The 27,754-nt window shown below is 42.3% G+C and overlaps 1 protein-coding gene across 1 annotated transcript in view; it reads left to right on the top strand.

Annotated features, from left to right (window-relative positions):
• The first annotated feature begins 244 nt into the window (after positions 1 to 244).
• The window catches only part of STAT3 (signal transducer and activator of transcription 3), a 64,125-nt gene continuing 36,615 nt past the window's right edge, over positions 245 to 27,754 (top strand). The window contains exon 1 of the mRNA XM_067715258.1: positions 245 to 470. The gene's annotated coding sequence lies outside the window, so the exon portion shown is untranslated. The remainder of the gene's footprint in view (positions 471 to 27,754) is intronic.

Raw genomic sequence — 27,754 nt, 5'->3', positions numbered from 1 at the left:
CCTGCTGTTACGGAGGGAGGAGCACTAAGCCCTCGGAACAGCCAGAACAGGGGCGTTCCCAGCCTTCTATTGGCTCCGCCCTTTCTCCAAGAGGCTCTTCTTATTGGCCAGTGGGTGGGGCATCGGTTGTACAGTACACTCACCAGGGCCTCTGGGTGGCCGAGAAAACTGGTTGTCTCATGAATTATGCATGAGCGGCGTGTCACGGCCCGGCGGGGCTGGGCGGGGATTGGCTGGAGGGACTGTAATTCAGCGGTTTCCGGAGCTGGGGCAGCGTAGACTGGTAGGGGGAGGCTGGGGTTCTGACGTCGTCGCGGAGGGAGCGAGCCCGAACCGGATCCTTGACAAGAACCCCAGCTCGGCGCTTACCCCACATCTGCTAGGCGAGACTCCGCGGCCTGAGGGACCCCGCGGCCCGCACCCCGGCGCAAGCGCAGCCCCGGCCAGTCGGGCCTCAGTCCGAGCAGCAGGTGAAGGGGATTAAGGGTGGGGCTGCCCCCCGACGGCCTCCAGGCCTGGGCATCCCCGGGCGGGGGCGGGGGGCGAGCGCTGGGAGCCTCTGGGGTGTTTGGGGGAGTAGTGGATGGAAACTTCAGTGGGTCGAGGGGATACGAGGAGAAACGGAGGGTAGCTCTGAAGGGACAGCTCCCCGGGATGACAGGAGCCGGCCTCTGAAGGGACAGGGTGCGCTGGAAGGAAGTTTCGTTCTTTGGAGAAAGGGGAGACGCCGAGGAAGAGAGAATGGGCTGGAGGGGGAGGACTGTGGGGCGAGGGCACTCTAGGGTGAGGGGGCAGGAGTGAGGGACAGCCCCCCAACTTCCTGCTCCCTGGGGCTCTGGGGACGTTCCGGCCACAGGAGCGACTGTCACGCCGGCGGAGATCTCCACAGAGGTTGGTGGGGCGGGTTGGCAAGCGCCTCCTCCCCGCCCCCCGGCGGGGCCCGGCGGCTCCCGGCTGAGCCACTTCCTCCGCCTTGCCCTGTTCCCGCTCCTTTAGGAGCCAGCTGTGCCCCCCTGGAGGAGGTAGGAATAGGTGTCTTCCCCCTACAGCCTCATGGACTGGTTGGTTGTGGGTAGGATTATTGCATAAGAATCAAGTTTCCTGTAGGGAAATTGACAGTCTTGTACTCTTTCTAAATTCCCTCCCGTCTTTTTCTAGGTTAAAGTCGTGATTCCCTCCTCCCCCTTCTAAAAAAACAGAATAAAACCCCCATCAAGCCAGCTCTAGAGGGAAATAAACCTATTTCCTCCTTGACATTGTTCTTTTATAAACACCTGGTAAACTTGGCCAGAAGATGAATAATTGAGCCCTTGCGTTTACTGGATTGTGGTGTTGCTTAATTGCATAGGACAGAATGAACCAATCCAGAGTGGGAGTTTTCTGTCTCAGAGCCAACATTTTGGGTAAATGCAGAGGAGAGGGAAACGAAGACAGGCTGGCCTTGGCAAAGTCATGTGTGCAAACTTTACCTGTGTTTGGGGGTGTGGTTGCACTTAAGTTAGCAAAATTCAAACCATCACCCAAGTTGTTTTTCCCGTGTTTAGTCCACATCCCTCTGTGTTATATCAGGTGGATGTATGGTACTGACACACTTATTCGTATTAAAAATGTATGTAAGGTGTCCCTGCTGGTTTTTATTGTGTGTGCATCTAAAGGGTATATTTATTCTGTGTGTGGGTTGTAATTTTTTGGCTGGCTGGGCTGATACAGCATTGGTTTGAATAAATCAGAACAGTAAATTATCTCAATCTTTTCTATGTGGATTTAGACTGTGTTATGACTTGATTCAACCAATTTTCTGTTTTATATTAAATATATCTATTCCCTGAGTCAACACATTTATTTCCTTATTACATGTGCCAGACTGGGGTACTAGTAGAATTTTTGCAGTGACATTTGCACAGTGGGATGGAGGAAAGAAATCTTCAAAACAAAACAAGACAAAAAATGTAGATGTTAGAGACTTGATCTTATTAATCTCTATATCTGCTAGCATATCCACCACAAAGAACCACTAGAAAATTCATAAATCTTTTATATGTAGTTCTTTTGGGAAGAATAGCCATGTAGAAATATCCACAGTTATGACTTGACCCACAAAGGGTAGATAGTTCATATAACCTTAACTCTGTTTTGTAGATAAGGAAATTGAGATCAAAGGAACAAAACACTTGCCTGGGGCAGCAGAGTGTCATAGTGGTGGAATTTGTACCTTCTGTATATTTTGTTTGCTTTTGACTATCTATGCTTAAGTATTAGATCTTGATTTAGTGTGACTGTAGGCCCTGCTGGGAAAGATGTCAGTGAAATTCTGACATATACCTAGACAATGAAATACCACCAGTAGTCTGTAAGACTCCAAGGGAGATATTTAATAAACAGGTGAAAAATGATATACAAATGGGGTTTCCTTAGGTTTTTAGGTTTTGTTTTGTTTTGTTTCCTATCTAACTGCTATGGCTAACTTGGGAAGTAACTTTTTTTTTTTTAATATTTTATATTGGAGCATAGTTGATTAACAGTGTTGTGTTAGTTTCAGGTGTACAGCAAAGTGATTCAGTTATACATATACATGTATCTATTGTTTTTCAAATTCTTTTCCCATTTAGGTTATTACAGAATAGTGAGCAGCATTCCCTGTGCTATACAGTAGGTCCTTGTTGGTTATCTGTTGTAAGTATAGCAGTGTGTACCTGTCAATCCCAAACTCCCAATCTGTCCCTCCCCACAAGTAGCTAACGGTATAGTGTACATAATTTACCATCAGAATTTAGCTGTTTGCTAATGGAAAGAGATGTTTATTTAGGCAAGTTTGTAGGTGAAGGACAGTCATGACCTAAATGTCATATAAACCAAAGTGCCTTGTGGCTTGATCAGTGGTCATTTGTGTCTCTAGAAAGTTGCTTTCTCCTCCCTGCCTCTGCACATCTTGACTTTCAGATGGTGAGATGGGGCAGAGGTGGTGGCCATCATTACAGATGCCGAGTCTGGCACCTTTTAATCTTATGGCTTTCTCAGAGGTGATGTACAAATCAACAAATATTTACTTTTTACAACTTTGTGGAAGTTGCTATGAGGAACAAGACGCCTTGTTTACAGAACTTGAGGTCTACTGAGGCAGCTTCATAAATGCTTTATCCATGGTAGTGCAACATGTTTTCCTCAAAGAGGTGGTGAGACATTAAGCCTGTGCTGTCCAACAAGGTAGCTATTATATATTAAAAAACATATAGCACAGATATAGAACATTTCCATTATCGTAGAAAGTTCTGTTGGACAGTGCTTCACTAAGCGCTACAGGTCTTCAGTAGAAGGATTGGTTATGAGGTTGCGGTTGTCTAGAAGTCTTCTTGCTAACTGAGAGCTTTGGTCTAGGGCCCAAATAATGGTTGGCATTTGACAGATATAAAGAATTTGGGGTGAGGAGGTATGGTGATATAACACAAACAAAATCCTGGTAGATTAGGAAGGTAAGTAGGGGAGAAGGAGTGCCTGCATATAAGAGGTCTTGAATGCAAGACCAATGAATTTAAAGATTTTTGAGGCTGAATACTGGTGTTTAATTATGGAGTGCGTACCCCATGCCTGACCTTGGTTAACTTGTACAAAGTAAGTCGGTACATACGGCCTCTGCCCTAGGGGAGTTGTCACTGAAGCTGACCTTATACACTGGGCCAGCACTCAAAAAGAGGGGTCCTGACTTATTGGATTTGTGTTGTTAAGTGCAGAAGTGCTTTTTGAGGATTTTTAATTGGCTACAAATGTCCACTCACATTTTCTGTCTTCCATATTTAAAAAAATTTATCATAACTTTTGGGTCATGTATAACAACCAGCCATAGAGCACTTGAAGGGCATCCCCAGATCCTGGAGAACTCCTGGTGTCCTGGGGCAGCCTTGGTGAGGTCCAGCAGGATGACACCCCTGGGCTACTTCATACTTCAGTCTTTGTTGGTTATCGTGAAAAAAAGTAACATTGTGGTTACACATTAGTTACAAGGAACCTTGGCTTACTATGGGGCACTTTTGTCAGGAATGCTAGATGGTACTTTGGTGGTAAGTTGTTTGGAATGTCTCCAGTTTTTAAAAGGAATAACATATGCAAGAAAATTTCTGTTATGGTCAGTTCTCCTATATCAGTATTATCACAACTCGGTTCAGATCAGCAAGCATATTATATATTGAGAGCTAACTATTGTGCTAGGCAGGATCCAAGGATAATGCACTATGGTCCCTGTTTTCACAGAACCGGAAGTGGTGTTGTCGGGGCCGGGGTATGTGCTGCGTCAGTATGGACTTAGGGTTGGGAAGATGATAGCACAGTGGTTCAGAGGTCAGGCTCTGGAGTCAGACACATCTGGGATTGGATCTTGGATCTGCCACTTCCTAGTCAGAATCTGAACCTCAGTTTTCTTATCTGTAAAAGGATAGGATAACAGTACTTATCTCCTAGGGCTGTTGAAGACTCCAGGAGATAATGCAGGTAAAATACTTAGCATAATGCCTGGTACACATTACCAGGAGATTAACTCTTTTTAGGGGTGAGAGAAAGGCTCTATCTTAGAGGGGTATTCACATGGGAACACCTGAAAATGGTTTTGTAGGATCGGTGGGAATTCTCCCAACAAAGCTGAGTGGTGAATAGTTGCATTCAAGGCTGAGGGAACGTGAGTGTGCAGAGGCTTAAAACAGCATAGTGTGTTCAGGGAGCTATAGGTAGAAGTTCTTAATTTAGGAGAACTGAGGGGAAAGGAAGCTACGGCTCTTAGCCCTTCTCTTCTGTTAATAATTGGGTTCAAATGTCATTAAGTTGTTTTGTCCTGTTTATGAAAGTAATGCATGCTACTGTAAATAAATTTATATTTGTAGAAATATAAACTATGTATATTTTATATATATGTCTTATTAATTTGGTGTATGTTTCTCCAGCTTTTTTGCAGCTTTTTCTACTTACCAATTTATCTTGGACAATTTTATTGCAAATTCCTTTTATTTTTATTTTTTATAAATTTATTTATTTATTTTTGGCTGTGTTGGGTCTTTGTTGCTGTGCGTGGACTTTCTCTAGTTGCGGCGAGCAGGGGCTACTGTTCTCTGTGGTGCACAGGCTGCTCACTGCGGTGGCTTCTCTTGTTGCAGAGCACGGGCTCTAGAGCGCAGGTTCAGTAGTTGTGGCGCGCGGGCTTAGTTGCTCCGTGGCATGTGGGATCTTCCCGGACCAGGGCTTGAACCTGTGTGCCCTGCATTGGCAGGTGGATTCTTAACAACTGCGCCACCAGGGAAACCCCACAAATTCCTTTTTATCAGCCTAATAAAAGAATAATAAGGAAGGCAGATCTGCCCCCCAAATAAAATAAGGTTTAGATTGTCTGGCTTTCCTTTCTGCTATGCACCCCCCATCCATATGAATAAATGACTTCCCTAATCACTGAACTTTTCCCTGACTTTTTAACTACATCAAACAAGGAACTTATGTTTTGAGCTTTCCTAAGGTAGCTGTTACTGTAGTGTCGAAATGCTTGGGCAGTGAGTTTGAGGGTTTCATGGTCCACAGTTGCAATAAGAGTTAAAAGAGTGGTGATGAGATCAGACTTCCTGGGCTTTAATCCCGGATCCAGCACCTCTTAGATCTTGGGTCAGTTGCTTTAACTTCTCCAGGTTTCAGTTTCTCTGTCCATAAAATGCAAATGCCAGGTCCAGTTGTAAGGGATTTGTGAGGATTGAGCAAGATTTGAAGCAACGTATATGAAGTACTTTGCACAGTGCTTGGGAGATAGCTAAAATTGGAGTGCTTAATAATTACTATTATTAAAACCTGCAATATCTATCTAACTATAAAGTTAGGCCAGTTATGATTCACAGTAACCTTTAATGACCCAGAGGAAAGAAGGAGTAATCAGGAGATTCTAACCTAATAGGAAAAAAACTAAATGAATAGGGATGAGGGGGATTTACACTGTGGTGGGGGAAATGAAGTCTATCACGTAAAAGGAATAGACAAGGCAAACCATAAATTCCTGTTTACACAGATGCCCTTGTCATACATATGTCTCTTTGCGTCTTCTGATTGTGGCCCATTTATTTGAAGTAATATTCAACACATTAAATTTTAATGACCACTTAGGATTTGAACAGTCCCTTGGAGTTCTTCTTGATACAAAAAGTGCACATAATATGAAAGGTTTCAGGGGTATGGGAGTCAGGCAAGGACGGTGGGACAGCATGCAGCTTGGGGGGGTGAGGCAGCATCCTAAGTAGAGTGAATGATCTGTACGAGGCTGGGAAGTGATTTGTCCCTTCACTTCTGTGTGTGTGTGTGTGTGTGTGTGTGTGTGTGCCCGCGCGCGCGCGTGTTTTCATTGGAGGAGTCTAGCTTTGCTTTCCTGTCTTGTAACTTTCCTTTGCAAACAAATACTCAAAACAGCCTTGTGGTTTAAGAAGAGCCATTCAGCACCTTCATGAAACGGGTTCTCTTGCACCAGCTCTCCAGTTTGGGGTCAGAGAAGGCTGGAGAGAAAAGGCCTCCCGGCTGTTTCTTGGCCGAATGTGGGGCAGGAGGAAGCCAGCAGAGTTTGAAAGAGAAAGTAAACCTTCTGGTAAATAAATGGCTTCCCTATTGTGGAGGAGGAGTGCAAATTATTAGGGGGATGTTTGGGTAGTTTTTGTAGAAGCCGTTTCTGAAGACTGATTGAGATTATTGAAGGTGAGCCCGATTTAGGAAAACCCTGCCTGGTCTGCTGTGAACTGACTGTTTTCCCGCTTTGTTGATTGATTTTATTAGTTTGTGGCAGCCTGACCTCGCATTCTTGTTATGAGAATTGGAGGATTTGAGTGTGACCTTGAGCACCTGCTTAGGTGAAAGCTTCTTAAAATGCATGTTTTTCGCTTCTTTTCTAATGTTAATTTTGTTTTTACTTTTGAGCAAACGCTTTTCCTGACAGAGTCTAAAATCAGGAGACTTTCCTTTTGTTCTCTCCTCACCCCCACCCCCCAGTTCACCCAAATGTAGTCCTCAAAACCTCAAACCCCAGATGTTAGCTGTGTAATTACCTCTCCTCTAAACCAAGCAAAGTGCAATCATCCATTGAGTTAGCATTAAAATCGTCGGCCTTCGAATTTCTTTCTACTTGTGGTTTAGACACAATAAATATTTAATCTCAGACCGACTTTGCCTTTGGGCCTCTTTTTATCAGTAGGTTTAGGGAAAGCAAGTTTATTGAAACATTAGCCAAAATAGAACGTAATTAGGATGGTCACTCTCTTGTGCACAGGGGCAGGTGGAATAATCAAAGCATTCTGAAGCCAAATCTCAATATTTATTCTTCTGGGTATTTTTTTTTTTTTTTTGCAGTACGTGGGCCTCTCACTGTTGTGGCCTCTCTCGTTGTGGAGCACAGGCTCCGGACGCGCAGGCTCAGCGGCCATGGCTCACGGGCCCAGCCGCTCCGCAGCATGTGGGATCTTCCCGGACCGGGGTATGAACCCGTGTCCCCTACATCGGCAGGCGGACTCTCAACCACTGAGCCACCAGGGAAGCCCCTCAATATTTATTCTTAATTCCACGTGTTATTGTCCCTTTTCATTCGAGTACATAAATAAGAGTGGCCTGTAAGTAGAAGCAGCTGGGACACTTGAGGGTCCTAATTACTACGTTGAAGAATCCTAGGTTCATGGAGCCATTTAAGATTCCTGTTTCTCAAATGTACTGCTGTGGTAGGGGATGTCAGTAGGGGTGGGGGTGAGGGGGGGTTAGGTGAACTCTGTACTTCCCACTCAATTTTGCTTTGAACCTAAAATTGCTCTAAAAAGTCAAGCTTATTAATTTAAAAAAAATCCTGCAGAAATATCTGAGGTGTCCTGGGTCAGAAGTGCCCGGTGTACAGCTGTGTGATTCCAATGACTTCCTTCTACCTCAGGGTACCCTAAGCTTGGCAATGAGAGTTCCATGCTTTAACCCAGTGAGTATCTCTCAAGTAATGGAGAATGAGATGAACCTGCTTCCTCTTTCCTTAGGAAAGATAGGTTAAGAATGCTAGTCTTAACCACAGATTTGCAGCAAGGATGTATCAGTTTTGTTTTTCAGTTCCAGATTTCAGTTTTCTTATTTGGGGGGGTGGGGTTTTAATTAGTACAGTAAGTGGAAAGTCTCCCCTTCACCTTATCCTCTGAACTCTCTCTCCCAGGGACAGCTAGTTACCTATTTCTTATCTTTCTAGAGTGATTGTGCGTGTTATACAAGCAAATGTGTTATTCTCTTTCTCTTTTTCCTTCCAGAGATAGTAGCAAATTATACGCGTAACTTTGTATCTTACTTTTTGTCACTTTGTTTATCTTAGAAAATATTCCATGTGAATATGTTTATATCCGCCTCATGTTTTTAAGATCTGCATGGTGTGGATTTAGGGTGGGATGAAATATTCAGTATTGTGATCTCAGGAGAACTTGGAGGGGAAATTTCAGTTTATTGTTGCTTTAAAAAAAATTCTTCATAGTAGTCTTCTAGGCTATGGATGTCATAATTTATTTAATATCCTAATGATAGGCATAGACTGCAGAATCTAAAGACAGAAAGCAGTGTTGTAAGTATCATCATGTTTGTCTTGAGGCACGTATGAATACATCTGTACCTGTATACTTTTAATGTTTTAATCATCATATGCATACTGCTTAGAAATGTAGCTTTGCAATGAACAGAGTGCACATTTCCCTCCTTAAACGTATATTTAATTCTGGGGAGAAGTCTAGCTACCTCATTTTTTTTTTTTAATATTTATTTATTTGGCTGCGCCGGCTCTTAGTTGCGGCAGGCAGGATCTTTGTTGCCGTGTGCGGGATCTTTAGTTGCAGCATGAGGTGTCTTTGGTTGCAGCATGCGGGATCTAGTTCCCTGACCAGGGATCGAACCCAGGCCTCCTGAACTGCGAGCATGGAGTCTTACCTGCTGGACCACCAGGGAAGTCCCTAGCTACCTCATAAAATATGAAACCCCAGTGAGTGTCTGTTACTTGGGCAGGTAGGAATTGTTGCACACCCTACCCACCCCCCCCCCAATATTTTTTAAAGCTTGCTGTTCATATACCTATGATACCAAGGTCCAGCTTCTATTAATGTCAACGGCTCCATCCTTAAATCACCACACACTGTTTTGTGTAAGCTCCTGCTGCTCCTTTGGCCAGTGGTGGTGGGGTTTTTGTATTGTTCCCATGGATAGTTTGCTCATTGATGCTTCTGTTTGAGTTGTCTGTAGGAGCAGTTCTCAGAGTGTGGTCCGCAGACCCCGGTGGGTCTCAGAGCCTTTCTTGGTGGGTCTTTGAGATCAAAACTATTTTCATAGCATCATTTGTGTTTTTTATGTAGTTGGCATTTGCACTTATACTAGTAGCCATTGTACTCAGTTCACTCTCAGGAAAAAAAAAATCTGATTTCCCTTAAGAATGTCTGTGATCAAACAGTGAACAATATTAATTTCATTATCTCTCAACTCTTGAGGATGTCTTTTTGATATTCTGTAATGAAATGGAAGGGATGCCTAAACCACTTCTGCTGCATAGAGAAGTACAGTAGAAAAGCACTGTGGTATTGTTTGAGTTGTGATCTCATACTAGCTGCTTTTTTCATGAAACACCATTTTTACTTGAAAGAATGATTGACAGACTGATGGGGATATTGGTAGGTATTTTCCCAAAAATGAATGAAGGGAAGCTTTCTCTTCAAGGAAAACAATTGACAGTATTTGTTACCGATGATAAAGTTTAAGCTTTCGATGATAAATTAGAGTGTGAGAAAACTTGTATCCACCACTGTGACTTTGACGGCTTCCCAGTATTAATTAATCTAATTTTTTGACAATAACAAATGTGATTTTGTGATAGTTTATAATGAAATGTGTTGACATTTGGAAGGTCTGCATGTCTCTGAAGTAGTGTTTTCCAAATGATTAATGCATGGCATTACAAAATCATGCATGGGAAAACATTCTACTCAGAATGCAAGATAGACTAATGGATCTTAATGTAACTGAGTGTGAAGAGTTCATTGCTGTGGTTTCAGAATCTGCATTGCATCTAACCTTTAAGAAACTACTACTTGTCGGGCTTCCCTGGTGGCGCAGTGGTTGAGAGTCCGCCTGCCGATGCAGGGGACACGGGTTCGTGCCCCGGTCCGGGAGGATCCCGCATGTTGCAGAGCGGCTGGGCCCGTGAGCCATGGCCGCTGAGCCTGCGTGTCCGGAGCCTGTGCTCCGCAACGGGAGAGGTCGCAATAGTGAGAGGCCCGCATACTGTAAAAAAAAAAAAAAAAAAAAAGAAACTACTACTTGTCAAGTTTTGGTGTAATATTAAAGAATATCCAGACTTATCTGCAAAGATAATTAAGATACTCTCCTCCTTTTCCAGTTAGTATGAAGCCAAAATTTCTTCTACACTTCAACCAGAACAACATACTGCAACAGACTGAAAGAAAAACAGAGTTGTGAGAATCCAGCTGTCTTCTGTTAAGCCAAGCATTAGAGAAATCATTAAAGAAATTTCCAGAACTTTAACAATGCCAGTTTCCATTTTGTTGCTGTTGTTGTTTTGGAAAATAGGTTATTTTTCGTAGAGATGTTATTTATGTAATAGGTTTATTGCTTTTTTAATAAATTAATAAATATGTTTAAAATTTCTCAGTTTTAATTTGTAATACAGTAAACATTGGTATACCTCCATAGAGAAGAACTCTTAGGGCTCCCCAATTTTTAAGGATATAAAGGGGTCCTGAGAACAAAAAGTTTGAGACTTGGTCTAAAGGTTTTAGCATAAGAACCCCTGGGATACTTGTTTAAAAAACAAGATTCTATGGTTCTGTTCTAGAGCCTGGTTTAGTAGATCTAGTGTCATTTTTAACAGGCAGCCCTGATACAGGTGGTCCTTGGTTTGAGAAATGCTGCCCTAATGAATCATAAGCTATAAAAGTCTTCAGATTAGTGAAGTCATATCCACAGGGTTTAGAAATCATTGTTGTTTTGAGGATGAAGGTAAATGGTAGATATGTGGTCTACTAAGTAAAAATGCTTTGGAGATTTCTTTTTATTCTGTTTGTTCTTCTTAGTATTTATGGAACTGAATATTAATCAAATAGATTATGACTATCAAAAGCATCACTTTACCAGATTAATGTTCAGTTTGGTTTTATTGATAGATTATCCATGAACATATTAAGACAGTTTCTGAAGGATTGGATTAACTTCTAAAGACAATTCTGGTAAAGAATTGTCTTTAAATTCTATAAGAAGTGTTCTATTTCAGACATGTCTTTTACTTTAGTACATGTAATGTAAATAAAGCTCTCATTTTCCTTTCTTCTTGTAGTTGCTTGTATTACTAATTCAAAGAGAAATTTATTTGTCAGAGATCACACAGCAGAAGTAAGACTTAAAAACCCCAACCTAAACTGGAATAGTGTTTCTAAATTCTAAATTATTATCTTTATAAGTATTTATTCTTTTTCTTTCTAAGCCATGTCCACTACCTCACTTACATTGCCAGATTATAATTTCATGAGTAATTGAGGCTTTTTCTTAACCTTTGCTTGTGTAGGTGCTAATGGATAAGATCAGCTGTTCTCTGAAGAGCGCTCACATCATGCAAAATTATAATGTACAATGAGGTCACATATTTTTCCAAGTATATTATTCATTTTGATAAGACTTTCATAGAAAAGCTTGTCTAATTGGGGAGATAGCTTATCTTCCTTCTTAAATATAATTGAAACTTTATGGGGTCAGATTTATCTTTTTTTTTTGGCGGTACACGGGCCTCTCACTGTGGTGGCCTCTCCCGTTGCAGAGCACAGGCTCCGGACGCGCAGGCTCAGTGGCCATGGCTCACAGGCCCAGCCGCTCCACGGCATGTGGAATCTTCCCGGACCGGGGCACGAACCTGTGTCCCCTGCATCGGCAGGCGGACTCTCAACAACTGCGCCACCAGGGAAGCCCAAAGACATTAACTTTTTTAAAAAATTTATTTATTTTATTTGTTTTATTTTTGGCTGTGTTGGGTCTTCGTTGCTGCACTTAGGCTTTCTCTAGTTGCAGCGAGTGGGGGCTACTCTTCGTTGCGGCGCACTGGCTTCTCATTGTGGTGGCTTCTCTTGTTGCAGAGCATGGGCTCTAGGCACGTGGGCTCAGTAGTTGTGGCTCGTGGGCTCAGTAGTTGTGGTGCACGGGCTTAGTTGCTCCGCGGCATGTGGGATCTTCCCAGACCAGGACTCGAACTCGTGTCCGCATTGGCAGGCGGATTCTTAACCACTGTGCCACCAAGGAAGCCCGACACATTATTATTAACATTAGAGTTCACTGTTTGCATTCTAGGAATTTTGACAAATGTATAATGACATATATCCACCATTACAATATCATACAAAATAGTTTCACTGCCCTACAAATCCCCCGTACTCCACCTATACATCCCTCCCCCAAACCCCTGGCAACCACTGATCTTTTTTAATATCTGCATAGTTTTATCTTTTCCAGAATGTCATACAGTTGGAATCATACAGTATGTAGCCATTTCAGACTGCCTTCTTTCACTTGGCAACATTCATTCAGATTCCCCATGTCTTTTCAAGGCTTGATAGTGCATTTCTTTTTATTGCTGAATAATATTCCATTGTCTGTATGTACCACAGTTTGTTTATCCATTCACCTATCGAAGGACATCTTGATTGTTTCCAAGTTTTGGCAATTAAGAATGAAGTTGCTGTAAGTACTCATGTGCAGGTTTTTGTATAGACATAAGTTTTCGGCTCATTTGGGTAAATATCAAGGAGCAATGTTGCTAGATCCTAACTGAAGGAAGGAGTAAGAATGGTGGGTTGGAGGGTCACCAAGTTGAAGGGATACTGCTCTGTCACCATCCTGCTCACCCTTTTAGTGGTATTGGACACAGCTGAGCATCTTTTTTTTTTTTTTTCTTAAAACATTCTCTTCTCTTGGCTTCTGTGACATTTTCCCTGGTTTTTCTTCAGTCTTGCTGGTCTTTCCTGCTTGCCTTTCCTGGTTCATCTACCTGAACACTAATGTTGAAGTGCCTCAGGCCTCTGTCTGGGGCTCTCTTTTCTCCTCTTTTTCTGTGTTCTCTCCTTGGGTTATCTTATCCATTACTTTGACTTTATCATCTCCATCCTGATGACTGACTGACTACCAAGGGCGTATCTCCAACCCAGGTGTCTCCAGGCTCCCAATTCCTGTGTCCTGATGCTTAATTGACATTTCCCTTTGGGCAGTTGTAGTTATCTCCTATTTATCTTGTCCAAAACATAACTCTTTTTTAAAAAATTGAAGTAGTTGGGGACTTCCCTAGCGGTCCAGTGGTTAAGACTTCACGCTTCCAATGCAGGGGGCACAGGTTTGATCTCTGGTTGGGGAACTAAGATCCCACATGCCGCGTGGTGCAGCCAAAAAAATAAATAAATTAAAAAATTGAAGTAGTTGATTTGCAGTATTGTGTTAGTTTCAGGTGTACAGCAAAGTGATTCAGTTAAATATATGTATAAATTTTTTCAGATTCTTTACTATTATAGGTTATTACAAGATATTGAATATGGTTCCCTGTGCTATAAAGTAAATCCGTGTTGTTTATTTTATATATAGTGGTGTATATCTGTTAATCCCATACTCCTAATTTAAACCTCCCCCCAAGAAACATAACTCTTAAGCTTTCTGACCACAAGCTTGTGCCCTTCTCCCCACTCAGCTTTCCCCATCTAAGTAAATGGCATCACCACCTAGCCCATGGTACAAACCAAAAACCTAGGAATAGCCTTAATTCCCCCTTTCTCTCATACCTCTGCTTCTCTTCAAATCATCAGCAAGTCCTGCTGCTGGTTCTACCTCTAAAGTTTTCTTAAATTCCTTTACTTGTCTCGTCCTGACTTCTGGTCCTGCTCTATGGTAGACTAGATACCCTGAAAACCTCCCCTACAAAACACCAAGAAATGTTGGATACACTGAGCTCTCTAGGAAATTAGGGAAATCTTCAGAGGCAAAGATCAAACAGAATCGCACCAAAATAAGGGAGAAGTCCGCCTATGATGGGTGTGGGTGTGGGGGGCATTTCCCTATCCCCATTACTAAAGATTTTTAGTTTAACAGCCCCTCTAGGCAGCAGACAGGGTCTTGCTCTTGGTAAGGAGTCGGCCAAGTCTGAAAGAATTCCTAAGCATAGGCCTGTCCATTTTAAGATTTGAATTTACACTCTCTTTGGTCCTGGAAACTCCAATCTGAGATTCTTAACATAATAAGGTCCCTTTTCCTTTAGGAGTCAGAACAAATAGCTTACATCCTTCCAGACGCCATATCTGAAGTATGACCCCAGTCACTAACTACCCTACATCTTTACTGCTCTTTTCACAAGTGGTAATTATCGTCCTCATTTACTTGTCTGTCTTCCTCCATCTCAAGGAGGGAAGAGACCTGTCTGTCCTGTTCACCACTCTATACTACTGAAGGATTTTTGTATTTTTTTTTTTTAATGAATGAACAAATGAATGGGTCAGTGATTCGAGTAAGTAGGCTCCTTCTGAGAGAAGATAAAATGATGTTGCATCAATTTTATTTTATTTTGGTACTAAGCATTTCACTTTAAGACAGTTTAAATTTTTATCCAGAGTAATCCATACAAATAATTTAGAAGTTGAAGAGTATTGAAAGACTCATGTTGAAAACAATAGTCTTCTGTCCCATCCATTCTCATTTCCAAGTATTACTTCCCAGAGACAGCTGCTTTGAAAGCATTTAGCTTTTTGGGGGGCATATTTACTTCTATGCTTCTAGATAATAAGCTTATGCTGCTATTTTAAAAAAATTTTTATTGGAGTATAGTTGATTTACAATGTTGTGTTTCAGATGTACAGCAGAGTGACTCAGTTGTACATGTACATATATCCACTTTTTTTTAGATTCTTTTCCCATATAGGCCATTACAGAGTGTTGAGTAGAGTTCCCTGTACTCTAAGCAGGTTTTTTTTAGTTATTTATTTTGTATATAGTAGTGTGTATATGTCAGTCCCAGTCTCCCAGTTTATCTCCCCATCCCCTGATATGCTACTACTTTTGAAATATCAAGTCTTAGACATCTTTTAACTTCCTATTACCATTGGTGAAGGTTTTCTTTCACCACCGCTCTTCCTTCCCATACCTCACAATGAAATCATAATTTTTATTTTTTAATTTTTTTATCATCATAATCTTTAAACCACTTTAGTTAAACCACTAAATCATGCATTTTATTTTGACTAAATAAGTATTGTTCACTGATAAGCCAAGTAGTGTACTATGATTACATTTCCTTTCTCATGCAAATATTTGTTTTTTCTGGAGTTAATGTTTTTATCTTAAAAATTAATTTAGTTTTCTTATACCTATTGCTAACTTTCCCCACATGTTCCAGCAGTTCTCTCAAATGCCTGGCAGTTTACTTCAGATATTTAAGCACATTGACAATCTATTCATCATTTTCTTGGCATCCCTCTCACCCCATCATCCTGCTGCAATCTGGGTCTCCTTTTTTTTTTTTTTTTTTTTTTTGCAGTACGCGGGCCTCTCACTGTTGTGGCCTCTCCCGTTGCAGAGCAACAGGCTCTGGACGCGCAGGCTCAGTGGCCATGGCTCATGGGCGCAGCCGCTCTGCGGCATGTGGGATCTTCCGGACCGGGGCACGAACCCGTGTCCCCTGCATCGGCAGGCGGACTCTCAACCACTGCGCCACCAGGGAAGCCCTGCGTCACCTTTTATTACTCTCCTATGTTAGATTCCCTTTTTCCTAGATCTCGCGTCTTCCTCTTTCTGGCTTGATTGCTTCATTTGCTGAACCACAAATTCTAGTAACACGCTATCAGGAAAAAGGTGCCTGGGAAATAAATTTTCTTTTGAGCATCTGAAATCTCTTTATTCTTTCTTCACACTTGAATGATTGGGTTGGGTGGGCACTGAATCATTTGTTCATCATTTCGAAGGCATTGTTGGCTCAGTTGGCTTTGAATCTTTCAGTGTCTGTGTTGAAAGTTTTTTTTTTTTTTTTTTGGCTGTATTGGGTCTTCGTTGCTGCGCGTGGGCTTTCTCTAGTTGCGGCGAGTGGGGGCTACTCTTTGTTGTGGTGCGCGAGCTTCTCACTGCAGTGGCTTCTCTTGTTGTGGAGCACGGGCTCTAGGTGCACGGGCTTCAGTTGTGGCACATGGGCTCAGTAGTTGTGGCTCGCGGGCTCTAGAACGCAGGCTCAGTAGCTGTGGTGCACGGGCCTGGCTGCTCCACGGCATGTGGGATCTTCCGGGACCAGGGCTCAAACCTGAGTTCCCTGCATTGGTAGGAGGATTCTTAACCACTGCGCCACCAGGGAAGTCCCTGTGTTGAAAGTTTGATGCTGTTCTGATTTCTGATCCTCTCCAAGAGACCTGGTTCTTTTCTCTGGAAGTTTGTATGACTTCTTCATTCCCACTGTTCTGAAATTTCACAGAATGTGCCTTCATGCGGGTTTATTTTCATTCATTGGATTGGGTTCTAGATGGGTCCCTTTCAATCTGGAAAGGGAAATTCTTATTATTTCTTTGATAATTCCCACTTTACCATTTTCCCCTTCTCTTTTTCTGTGAATCCTCTTGGTCAGATATTAGATCTTTTGGACAGATCATCTGAGTTGTGTTTTGTTTCCCCTCTGCTTCTATTTTCCATCTTTTTTGTTGTGGATTATATTCCAGAGGTTTCCTTGGCTCTTACAACCCATCTATTTAGATTTAAATTCTGGGTGACATTCTCAATTTCAAGAGTCCTTTCTCAGTTGCCATTTTCATCTTCATTTTTATCCTATTCCTGAGACATATATAATTTGTCTCTTTGAGGATACTATTTATAGTTTTGTGAAATTTTTGTATACGCCTAGTATTTTCTGATTCCTGAATTCCTTTTTTCTTTTGTTCATCTCTCTCTCTCATGTTGGAGGTTTTCTTCAAAAGTATTCTTTCTGTCTTCTGCTGGTTTCGGAGAAAGGTAGTTATCGGGAGGATCTAAATGCTTCTTATACAGATTTTTCAACCAATTCTCCTATTTTTAGCCAAACTTCTTATCCCTCCCTTCAACCATATCTACCACCTCCAACTTTGAGCTTTTTCAGGGTTATACAGCATACATTTACTGTTCAGTTTTCTCAGCTGTGCTAGACAGTTACCATCACTCTGCTTTCTGGATTCCAGAATTTTACTGACATCTTTTGTCCACTGTCATCTCATTTCCCATTCTTTGTCCTTGTGGGTTTGTACCCATTGCCCCTGCTTTACTGTCACTTTAGAAGGCCTGTGGGTCATGTTTAACCAGAAGATCTGTGTCTTGTCCTCTTGAGCACCCCTGTGTTTGCACATGCGCTGGTCCCGCTGCTTGGACTGGCTACCCCTTCCTCTCTAGCATTACCAGCTCTCCTGCAGAACTGCTGTACCTTGGAAAGCCAGTGTACCTTGTAAAGTATAGCACCACTCCATTTCCATGTAATTACCTTGTTATTTGTCTGCCTTTCTTTCAAAACTGTATCTTCCTTGACAGGAGGGACCAGTTTGGACAAGTCCCAGGAACACCATTCACCTTGTTATTTTGGAGTTATGTTCCAGGAGTACACCCTGAACTTGTGCATTCCTCTCACTCTGGCAGAGAGACTATGAATTCTCCAATTCTGTGTTCCTTGGGGCTTAGCAAAGCACCTAGGAAAGAGGCACTCAAATGTTCAGTAAACCAGTGACACCTCTACATGTGGCCTTCTAAATGTCACAAGTTGGCTAGAAAGCCTCTGAGATGGAGATGTAGTGTATAGCATGATGACCATACTTAACCACACTGTATTGTATGGTTTTTGTTAGTTTGTTCAGTTTTTGTTTGATTTGTTTTTAATTTTGGCTGCACTGAACAGCTATGCGAGATCTCAGTTCCCCGACCAAGGATTGAACCCGGGCCACGGCAGTGAAAGCCCAGAATCCTAACCACTAGGCCACCAGGGAACTCCCTTGTATGTTTGAAAGTTGTGAAAGAGTAGATCTTAAAAGTTCTCATCACAAGAAAAAAATCTAACTTTGTGAAGTGATGGATGTTAACTAAACTTACAGTGGTAAGCATTTCACAATATACACATATTTCAAATCACTGTGTTGTATACCTAAAACTAATACAACGTTATATGTCAATTGTAGCTCAGTAAAACTGAGGAAGAAAATAAAATAAAAGAAGACCTCTGAGAAAATGATATATTTTGTTTCTGTGCATTTTTGTCTACCGAGGTCACAGTATGTGATAAACTTTTTTTTCAGACCCCAACATATTCTTCAGAAGAATAGCAACTGTGACTCTTTCTTTCTGCCTGGATAGAAGATTTTCTCTTTGTAATCAGACTTTTCCCTACCATTCTAGCCGTATTTTTCTAGTTGTAAAATTGAAGGCTTGACCTACTCCTTGTCCTATTTTGTGGTGGAAAGAACACTAGACTAAGTCAGGAGACTGATTATTGGATGTTGTTCCCAATGGTCATGTCAGTGATCTATTTCCATGCCTGTGAAGTGAAGAGGTTGGATTTTATATATTTTAAGAGCTCTTAAACAACAATAACAACAACTATATGCTTTTTGTTATTGAGTTGGAGCCCAAGTGTCTTGAGGGTACAACATTGAAAAGCAGGCAATAGATTTCCTGTGTAAAGAGATTTACTGTTGATTCTAGGTTGGGTCGTAGACCTTTCACTTTGGGAATATCTCAAAATAAACTTACTCATCCGAGTGGTTTTATGTTTTATGAGATACCTCATTTCAGTGTCTATATGTCAGTATTTAGTTATATAATTTCTTTGGTTCTCCAGTACTACCAACAGGCTCATGTCATGTAATGTTCCCTTTTAGATGGCGGCAGGGAGCTAAAGTCTCATTATTGCGATTTAAGGAGTAACAACTCTACTGTGTAACAGTTTAGCTTGATAGGAAAAGCCTTATAATAAAAAAAAAAAAATTGTGATGCTTACATTTTCTTTTTTTTTTTTTGATGCTTACATTTTCATATAAATTCTTCTGTTGGGAAACTACATATTTGCTTTGTCACTTATAGAAAATTTTTATGAATTATTGTACCTATTAGATCATGCTTAAGGAAGACTAGCTTATGCCATTATGTGAAGTTAGTTAGCTGCTTAAGGTATCTCAGTCTTTGTGCTAAAAGTATGTTACAGATTTTTTTAACTTATTAATTTTCATTCCTTTATTCAACAATTATTTGAGCATTCTCTAGGTACTGGGGAAGTAGCAGTGAACAGAAGAAAGTCTGTTCTCATGGAGCTCACATCCCTAGCAGGTGGTGGTGGAGGAGAGAAACAAAAAAGAAATCTGTGGCGTATTGGATGGTGATGAGTATGTGAAAAAAATTCCTCAGGGGTAGATGTGCTGTTTTAGATAGTGGTATCAAGGGACATTTGCACAGAGACCTGAATAAAGTGAGGGAGCGAGCCAGGTAGCTGTCCAGGGGAAGAGCTTTCCAGGAGAGAGAAGAAGGTACAAAAGGCCTAGGGCAGAAATGGGTGTGGTGTGTTCCAGAAGCAGAAAAGAGAGAGGTGTGAGCTAAGGAGTGAGCAGTGGAGAGGTCAGAGAGGCATCCAGGGCAGAATGGACTGACTCTCTGGTGGACCATGGTGGGAGTTTGGATCTTCTTCTGAGTGGGTTTTGAGCAGAGGAATGAAATGATCTGGCTTATATTTTGAGAAGATCTATAATGTGGAGAATAGACTGTAGAGGGACAGGAGTGAGAGCATCAAGCATCAGTTAGGAGTTTAGTACAGTAGTTTAGGTAAGAGCTGATGGCGGCTTGGATTAAGATGGTCGCAGTGGAGGTAGTGAGAATTGCTCACGTTCTAGATATGTTTTTTTTTAATTAATTAATTAATTAATATTTTGGCTGTGTTGGGTCTTTGTTTCTGTGTGAGGGCTTTCTCTAGTTGCAGCAAGCGGGGACCACTCTTCATCGTGGTGTGCGGGCCTCTCACTATCGCGGCCTCTCTTGTTGCGGAGCACAGGCTCCAGACGCGCAGGCTCAGTAGTTGTGGCACACGGGCCTAGTTGCTCCGCGGCATGTGGGATCTTCCCAGCCCAGGGCTCGAACCCATGTCCCCTGCATTGGCAGGCAGATTCTCAACCACTGCGCCACCAGGGAAGCCCTCTAGATATGTTTTGAAGGTAGAGTCCACAGGATTTGTTAATGGATTGGATGTTGTGGGGGAGAGAAACAGAAGGAGGAAGAGGAGTCGGCTTATATTAAAGGTTTTTAGTGTGAGCACATGCAAGAGTGGATGTGTCATTTGCTAAAATGGGGAAGATTGGAGGGGAAGTTGGCTGGGAGAGGGTTTTTTTTTTAAAAAAATTTATTTATTTATTTTTGGCTGTGTTGGGTTTTCTTTGCTGCACGCGGGCTTTCTCTAGTTGCAGTGAGCGGGGGCTACTGTTTGTTGTGGTGCGCAGGCTTCTCATTGTGGTGGCTTTTCTTGTTGTGGAGCACGGGCTCTAGGATTCAGTAGTTGTGGCTCACGGGCTCAATAGTTGTGGCTCGCAGGCTCCAGAGCACAGGCTTAGTAGTTGTGGCTCACAGCCTTAGTTACTCCTTGGCATGTGGGATCTTCCTGGACCAGGGATCGAACCCGTGTCTCCTGCATTGGCAGGTGGATTCTTAACCACTGTGCCACCAGGGAAGTCCAGGGAGAGGTTTTTAATGAAAGGGTTAGTTTGGGGTACATTAAATTTGGGATGCTTGTTAGACACCCAAGTGGAGATATTGAGTAGGCAGTGAGATAGAGGACTCGATTTCATGGGAAAGGCTAGGGCTGGAGATGTAAATTTGGGGATTATCAGATGTTATTTTGAAGGAGTGAGACTGGATGAATCATTTAGAAAATGAGTACATAAAGGAAAGAAGAGATTAACTAGTGAAATAGTTTTAACAGCAAAGCCTTTCCCTTTAAAACTCCAAATTCCTTTCTCACGGAAGTTGGACTCTATCAAGATGGTATTCCATCACTATGTTAGTAAAAATGTTCTGGTCACCAAGTGCCATAAAGCAACTGAAATTTAGCAGCATAAAGCAGCAACCGTTTTATCGTGCTGACAGATTCTGTGGGCAGGGATTTGGGTAGCACGGCAGGGATGGCTTGTCTTTGCTCCACAACGTCTGAGGCCTCAGCTGGGAAGACTTGAACGTCTGGGGGCAGTTATCATCCGGAGGCTGCTACACTCACATATCTGATGCCTGGGCCGGGATGAATCAAAGGCTGATCTCAGCTGGGACTGTACACCAGCTGCCTCTGTGTGACCTCTCTGGCCTTGGGTTTCTCAGAGGATGTTGGTTGGGTTCTGGAAAATGAGCTTTCTGAGAGAATCAGGCCTTTATAGTTGCATATCAATACTTCTGCTGGTTGGAGCAGTCGTGGGTTTAGCTAGATTCAAGGACAGGGAACAAAGACCCCTTCTCCCAACAGGAGTAGTATGGGAGAATTGGAGGCATTCTAATGTGTGTGGCAACCACCAAAAATGCCCTTTGAATTTGAGGTTCTGCCCCCAAACCATAGTTACTTTGAAGGAAGGGGTTCTAACACAGGATCCGTGGATGTGGATTCTCAGCCCAAGTTATACAGTGCTCCATGCTAAGTGACCAGGATTACCTTAATATCTCTTCCAGGGAAAGTGGCCTGAATAAATTCAAGAAAAGTTTCTTCCTTCTCTTCAGTAAGTGTTGAACTATATTGTGGGTCTGTGACACTGAGATTTAGAAATTTAAGTTCCCTTTCTCTGCTTTATTTGTCTGTCTTAAAAGAATTTATTTCTAACTTACATAGCATTCTAGATCAATGGATGCTTTTTGACTCTTTTATTTGGGCTTTGACCAAAGATAACAGTACCTACAGGCTTTTTTCCCCAGCAACTTGCCCTCCTCCTCCCTTTGTTGCCTTCAAGCCTGGAAATTTTGACATGATGGTTTGCTTGCTCAACTTAACAGTTGTTTCTCAAAGGCTAAACTCCTGTTTGTAAAAGTTGGTAGCTTGCCTCTGATTCCTGTGAGGGTGAGTTGCTCAGCATTCAAAGCTCGTTGGAAGGATGCTTTGCTTCTCTCTAGAAAAACCTCCAAATTCTAGGTAACCAATCATACAGGGTAGAGCTAATCTTGTTTTCCTAGATACGGTTGCGTATTGGTGCCGTACTTTTCAGTATTGTAGCCATCGGCGAGTGTTCAGTAGGAACTTTGGCAGTGGAGGTGGTGTTTATATGTGTGAGTAAAGGAAGCTATAAAGGAAATACTCATTTGGTGTCTTAAATTTGGTATCACAATGATATATGTGAGGGTCAGATGGAGGAGATGGAATCAAAACAAAAAAAAGCCTCAGCCACATACCTAAGTACTGTGGGCATTCCGAGTTGAAGCAGTGGTTGGACTATGGGTAGGGTTAGGGAATGCCTCTCCAGCGGAGACAAGAAAGGGACGTATACTGATTCACTTTGTTATAAAGCAGAAAGTAACATAATTATACTCTAATAAAGATGTAAAAAAAAAAAAGGGACATATAGTGCCATCAAGGGGAAAAACATTTTAGGCAAGAGCATCTTTGAGAAAGGAGCAAAATCTGTGGGGGTGGAGGCAAGGGCGAGGGGGAGATGAGTTGACTTGACATTTTGAAAGTCATCTTGAGGCTGGAGAGAGGAGCTGGAGGGGCCAAAGTTGGCTGAGGAGTTGGGGAGCCTTAGCTGGGGGTAAAGATTTTGGGTGGGACAGTGTGAAGCTGGTGTATGTTTGTTTGTTTAATTTTTATTTATATATTTAAAAAAATTTATTTATTTTATTTATTTATTTTTGGTTGTGTTGGGTCTTTGTTGCTATGCGTGGGCTTTCTCTAGTTGCGATGAGTGGGGGCCACCCTTTGTTGCGGTGCGCGGGCTTCTTATTGCAGTGGCTTCTCTTGTGGATCATGGGCTCTAGGCATGTGGGCTTCAGTAGTTGTGGCTCGCGGACTGTAGAGCGCAGGCTCAGCAGCTGTGGCACACGGGCTTAGTTGCTCCATGGCGTGTGGCTTAGTTGCTCCATGGCATGTGGGATCTTCCTGAACCAGGGCTCGAACCTGTGTCCCCTGCATTGGCAGGCAGACTCCTAACTACTGTGCCACCAGGGAAGCCCTGGTGTATGTTTTTGAACTGGGAGAGTTGCTGTGGTTTTACTCTTGTTGAAAGGTCACTGAAGGGTCATCCTTGAATTTTTCAAACAGCAAAACTGAAAGAGTTGGTCTGCTTCTCAGAATACTTCTTACTGGACGCAGTGTCCTTGCCTGGGAGAATCTGGTGCGGTCAGTGTAGCTGTAATTCATACCAGTGGTTTATTCATTCCATATTTTTTTGAGTATCTGTTATGAGCTGGGCATCCTGCTGGATGCTGCGGGAGTGAAGGGAAGACACACTGGTGATCAAAAGCCCAGGCTCTTCCTGTCCTCAGGCTGGCAGGCAGTCTGGCATAGAGGTTACAAGTGCAAGTTACGGAGTCATAGTGCTCAGGTCCAAGTAAGGAGAACATCAGGGTCTTTCCCAAAGCAGTGTCTCCCGGAACAGCAAAATCGGGGAAGTTTTAAGCTAAGGGACATGCATATTCATGAAGGGGCTTGGGCAGAGGGGAATTCAGCATAGAATTAGGGCAAGGTCTACAGAGTCCAAGCTTTAGTTGATTGAAGTCAGGAGGGTCAACATCATTGTTCTATCCTTCACCTGGATGGGGGCCTTAGTTCCTGCAGAACTCAAAGATATATTGTCATGTATATCTCTTGAGGAGGAACTAGGACTCTTCTTTATTACCTCGCTGTTCTTTGACTACCTTTTCTTTGTTGTGCACTCCTGTGTTCTCTTAAGATCATTAATTACTGAGACCTGTTCAAGGGCAAGCATTGCAGCCAGGCGTAGATCACAAGATGGCTTAGGCCAGAATGGCTTCTCTTATGTTGAGAAAGCCATTCCTGGTTCACTTTCTGCAGGGACCCCCTAAGCTATCTGCTTACAGACTTGTCACTTGTCTGATTAAAACTCTACAGATCTCCCCATTACCCTTGGGCGAGAGTTCCCGTTTCTTTTTATGGCTTACACCAGAGCCTTCTCCAGTCTCATCTCATGCCATAGTTCCCTGATGCAGTCTCCACAGGGCTCTGCTTCATTACAACTGCCTGGACCCCATCCTTGGGGATGATTATTCAGTACATGTAGAGTAAGGACCAGCCTCCAGCATCTCAGAGCCCCTCAGGTGATTGTGATGTGCATCCTGGGTGAGACCTGATTCTGCTCTTGTTCCAAGGTTCTCAGTCTGGCCACACCTTAGCATTGTCTGAGGAGCTTTTAAGTATTGAAACCTGGTTCCCACCCTCAGCAATATTCCCATTTGGCATCTGGTTTGGTTCCCGGGCATCTCTATTTTATTTTTTTAAAAATATCTGCCCTTGGGCTTCCCTGGTGGCGCAGTGATTGAGAGTTCGCCTGCCGATGCAGGGGACACGGGTTCGTGCCCCAGTCCGGGAAGATCCCACATGCCGCGGAGCGGCTGGGCCCGTGAGCCATGGCCGCTGAGCCTGTGCTTCCGGAGCCTGTGCTCCGCAACAGGAGAGGCCACAACAGTGAGAGGCCCGCGTACCGCGGGGGGGGGGGGGGGGGGAAATCTGCCCTTGTAATTCTGATCTGCAGCCAGGGTGGGGAACCTCTGCATACAGAGCGCAGAATCCAGGAGTAGATGTTGTGGGAAAACAGATCCTGATTCTGGAGTGATTTACCCTTTCAGATCTCCAAGTATTTGAAAAGCCACTCTTCGTAATTTATATTTTTCTCTCCTAACCTCACTTCCTGCTCCCCAAGTCTTCTTCCTGGGCAAAACGTTCAAGTTCTTGGACTCCTCACACCCTGATTGCCCCTCCCTGAATGTGTTTGTTTTTTTAATGCACCATTTAAATTGTGATACAATTAGAATATCACTAGGTGTGGGCCAGTTACAGCTGGACTAATAGATCCTTTCATTCAAATGCTATATATGTCTGTTAAAATATCATTAGATCACACTGGCTTGGTATTATGGTTGACTCATGCGTTACTTAAAATCAATGAAAACTTCCACTGTAGCATTAAGTTCAGGAATTCTGAAAACGGACTTATTTGGGTTAGGATTCCAGCTTCATGCCTTTACTACCTGTCTGATCTTGGGTGAATCACTTAAAATTCTGTGCCTCATTTTCCTCCTCTGTAAAATGGGTATAAAAATAGTGTCTATCTCATAGGGTTGTCGTGAAGATGAAATGAATAAATAAATATGTCAAGTACTTAAAAGTGCCTCGCACATAGTAAGTGCTATATAAATATTAGCAATAACCATTAGTTCTTTGGACTGCTCTTAAACCAAGATTCTTATTTTTCATCTTTTTCATTCATTTGCATATCACTTGGTGTTTTCACCTTTAGTCTTTTTAGGACCTGGAGCTATCCTTAGGTGAACTGTGGGTGGAGATATTTGATCAGGGCACCAACCCAACCCTCTCTCCCCTTCACTCACACCAGATCACAGCATTACTAACTCCTCCCTCAGGATGTTACAAAGACCCATTAAAATGCATGTAAGCAGGGAAAGCTGACTTTATCATTTAACAGGACTAATCCAATTAATTAATCTATGTTTCCCAGGGCATTGAGAAAATGGATTTAGTATAAGAAATGCTGATGAAAGGGATGCCGTGAGGGGAAGGAACAATACGGCAATGAGGTGTACCTAGCACATATAGGAAGGATGCTGTACATCTGTTATTTTTTTTAAACCGATATAACAATCCTTCAAAAGAGGGTTATTTCCCCATTTTACTAAAGGAGAAGCCTGTTATGTAGTCAAGTAATATCTCCCAAACAAACAGCTGATAAATGGTAGGGAGGGCTTGCACCCAGGCCCATCCAAGGTCAAGTCTCTTGGTACTTGGCTTTACACCACACCGCTTCAGAGGAGCGTGTCTGGTTGGCGGAGGGGACGTGTGACAAAGTGGGGGGCCACGTGATGCTCAAATTTGGTTTGTTTTGTGGTCTTTATCTGGAGCTCAGACCTGTTCTCAGGCAATTTTAACCATGAACTTCGCACTCAGTAATTGACAAAGCGCATCTAGTTGTGTTACTTTCAGTTTAGAGGGAATTATGTTTGTTATGCTCTTGTTCTTTTAATCTGAAATATTTGTGATCAAATATGCTGCCTATCCCAAATGAAGTTTGGAGAATATGTCCGTTTTTGTTTTTGTTTGTTAATTCCATAACACTATTAGATTTGAAATAAGAGGCCTTGACAATTCATAGTTTTCAGAATCTTTTTCTCAGAGGTAGCTGCGTGAGCACTATATTTTGGGTGGTGCTTTTGGTTTTGTTTTTAACATCCTGATTATCCTTCATGGATCAAGGCAGTAGGTTTTCCTTCCTTTTTGTTGTTAGCATTCCTGGTAGTCTCCACCTCTTACACTTAACTGTAAACCTGATACATTTTATTCTCTGTGTTTCTGGATTTAAATTAGATAACTATACAAAAGTAGTGCTAGTGATAAGACTTTACACAGGTCAGGATTTGGAATGGAAAAAATCATGTGCTCAGCACAAGATTCTTGAACTTTTCCAAGAATTAAAGTGAGATAAGAAGAATGAGGGATAGTAGAATTTGGGGGGTTGAATGTGCTCCAGGGTATCATTAAAACTGTTCTTTCGCTTCTCCGAGCTCTGCTCCCCAGTAATTTAGTACTTCTTTCTTTTTTTTTTTTTTAAACGGTACAGTCACTTTTTAATTTTATTTATTTATTTATTTACTTTTGGCTGTGTTGGGTCTTCGTTTCTGTGCGAGGGCTTTCTCTAGTTGTGGCAAGCGGGGGCCACTCTTCATCGCGGTGCGCGGGCCTCTCACTATCGCGGCCTCTCTTGTTGCGGAGCACAGGCTCCAGACGCGGCGCAGGCTCAGTAGTTGTGGCTCACGGGCCTAGTTGCTCCGCGGCATGTGGGATCTTCCCAGACCAGGGCTTGAACCCGTGTCCCCTGCATTAGCAGACAGATTCTCAACCACTGCGCCACCAGGGAAGCCCAGTACTTCTTTCTTTTTTCAATTTTGCCACCTTAGTAGGGAACTATAATTCAAGTTCTCTTATATCTCAATGTCCATTTTTTGCAAAGAAGTGTTTGTTTCTGACTTTAAAGCAAATCCTATTATTTGTAATTGAATATATTTGAATATTACAATGAGGTTAGTTCAGATTGGGCACTCAAGTGTTAATATTTTGTCTTTTTAGGAAATCAAAACTAGATCTCTGCAAAGACTTTTTATTAAAGGCAAACATCTAGTCTTAAACTTTACAAAGGAACTATTTGGATTTGTAAGCAAGGAAATTACATATTTAGTATACAAGTGTACTTATTTCGAATTATCTTTTTTTTTTTTCGAATTCTTTTTAAATTTGAAATTCCAAAGTCTTAATGTCTAGGGTAATTATCATTGGTGAAATAGTTAAGCTATAATATTTAAATGTGGACTCCCTGTCATTCGTTACACCTTTAATCCAACAGTGAAAATGTTATGAAGGTTGAGTGTCTTTGTCTAGTATTAATTGCCTCTTAGTGTTTCCTCATTTTTTTCTCCTCCCTAATTTACTTTAAGGAGTTTGCAGCTACCTCATATTATTTTTGGAATGTGGTATGGC

The sequence above is a fragment of the Pseudorca crassidens genome, chromosome 19 (genome assembly GCF_039906515.1).
Source record: "Pseudorca crassidens isolate mPseCra1 chromosome 19, mPseCra1.hap1, whole genome shotgun sequence".
NCBI classification, from domain to species: Eukaryota; Metazoa; Chordata; class Mammalia; order Artiodactyla; family Delphinidae; genus Pseudorca; species Pseudorca crassidens.
Note: the sequence above shows the minus strand (reverse complement) of the source record. Positions and strands in the feature narration are given on the sequence as shown.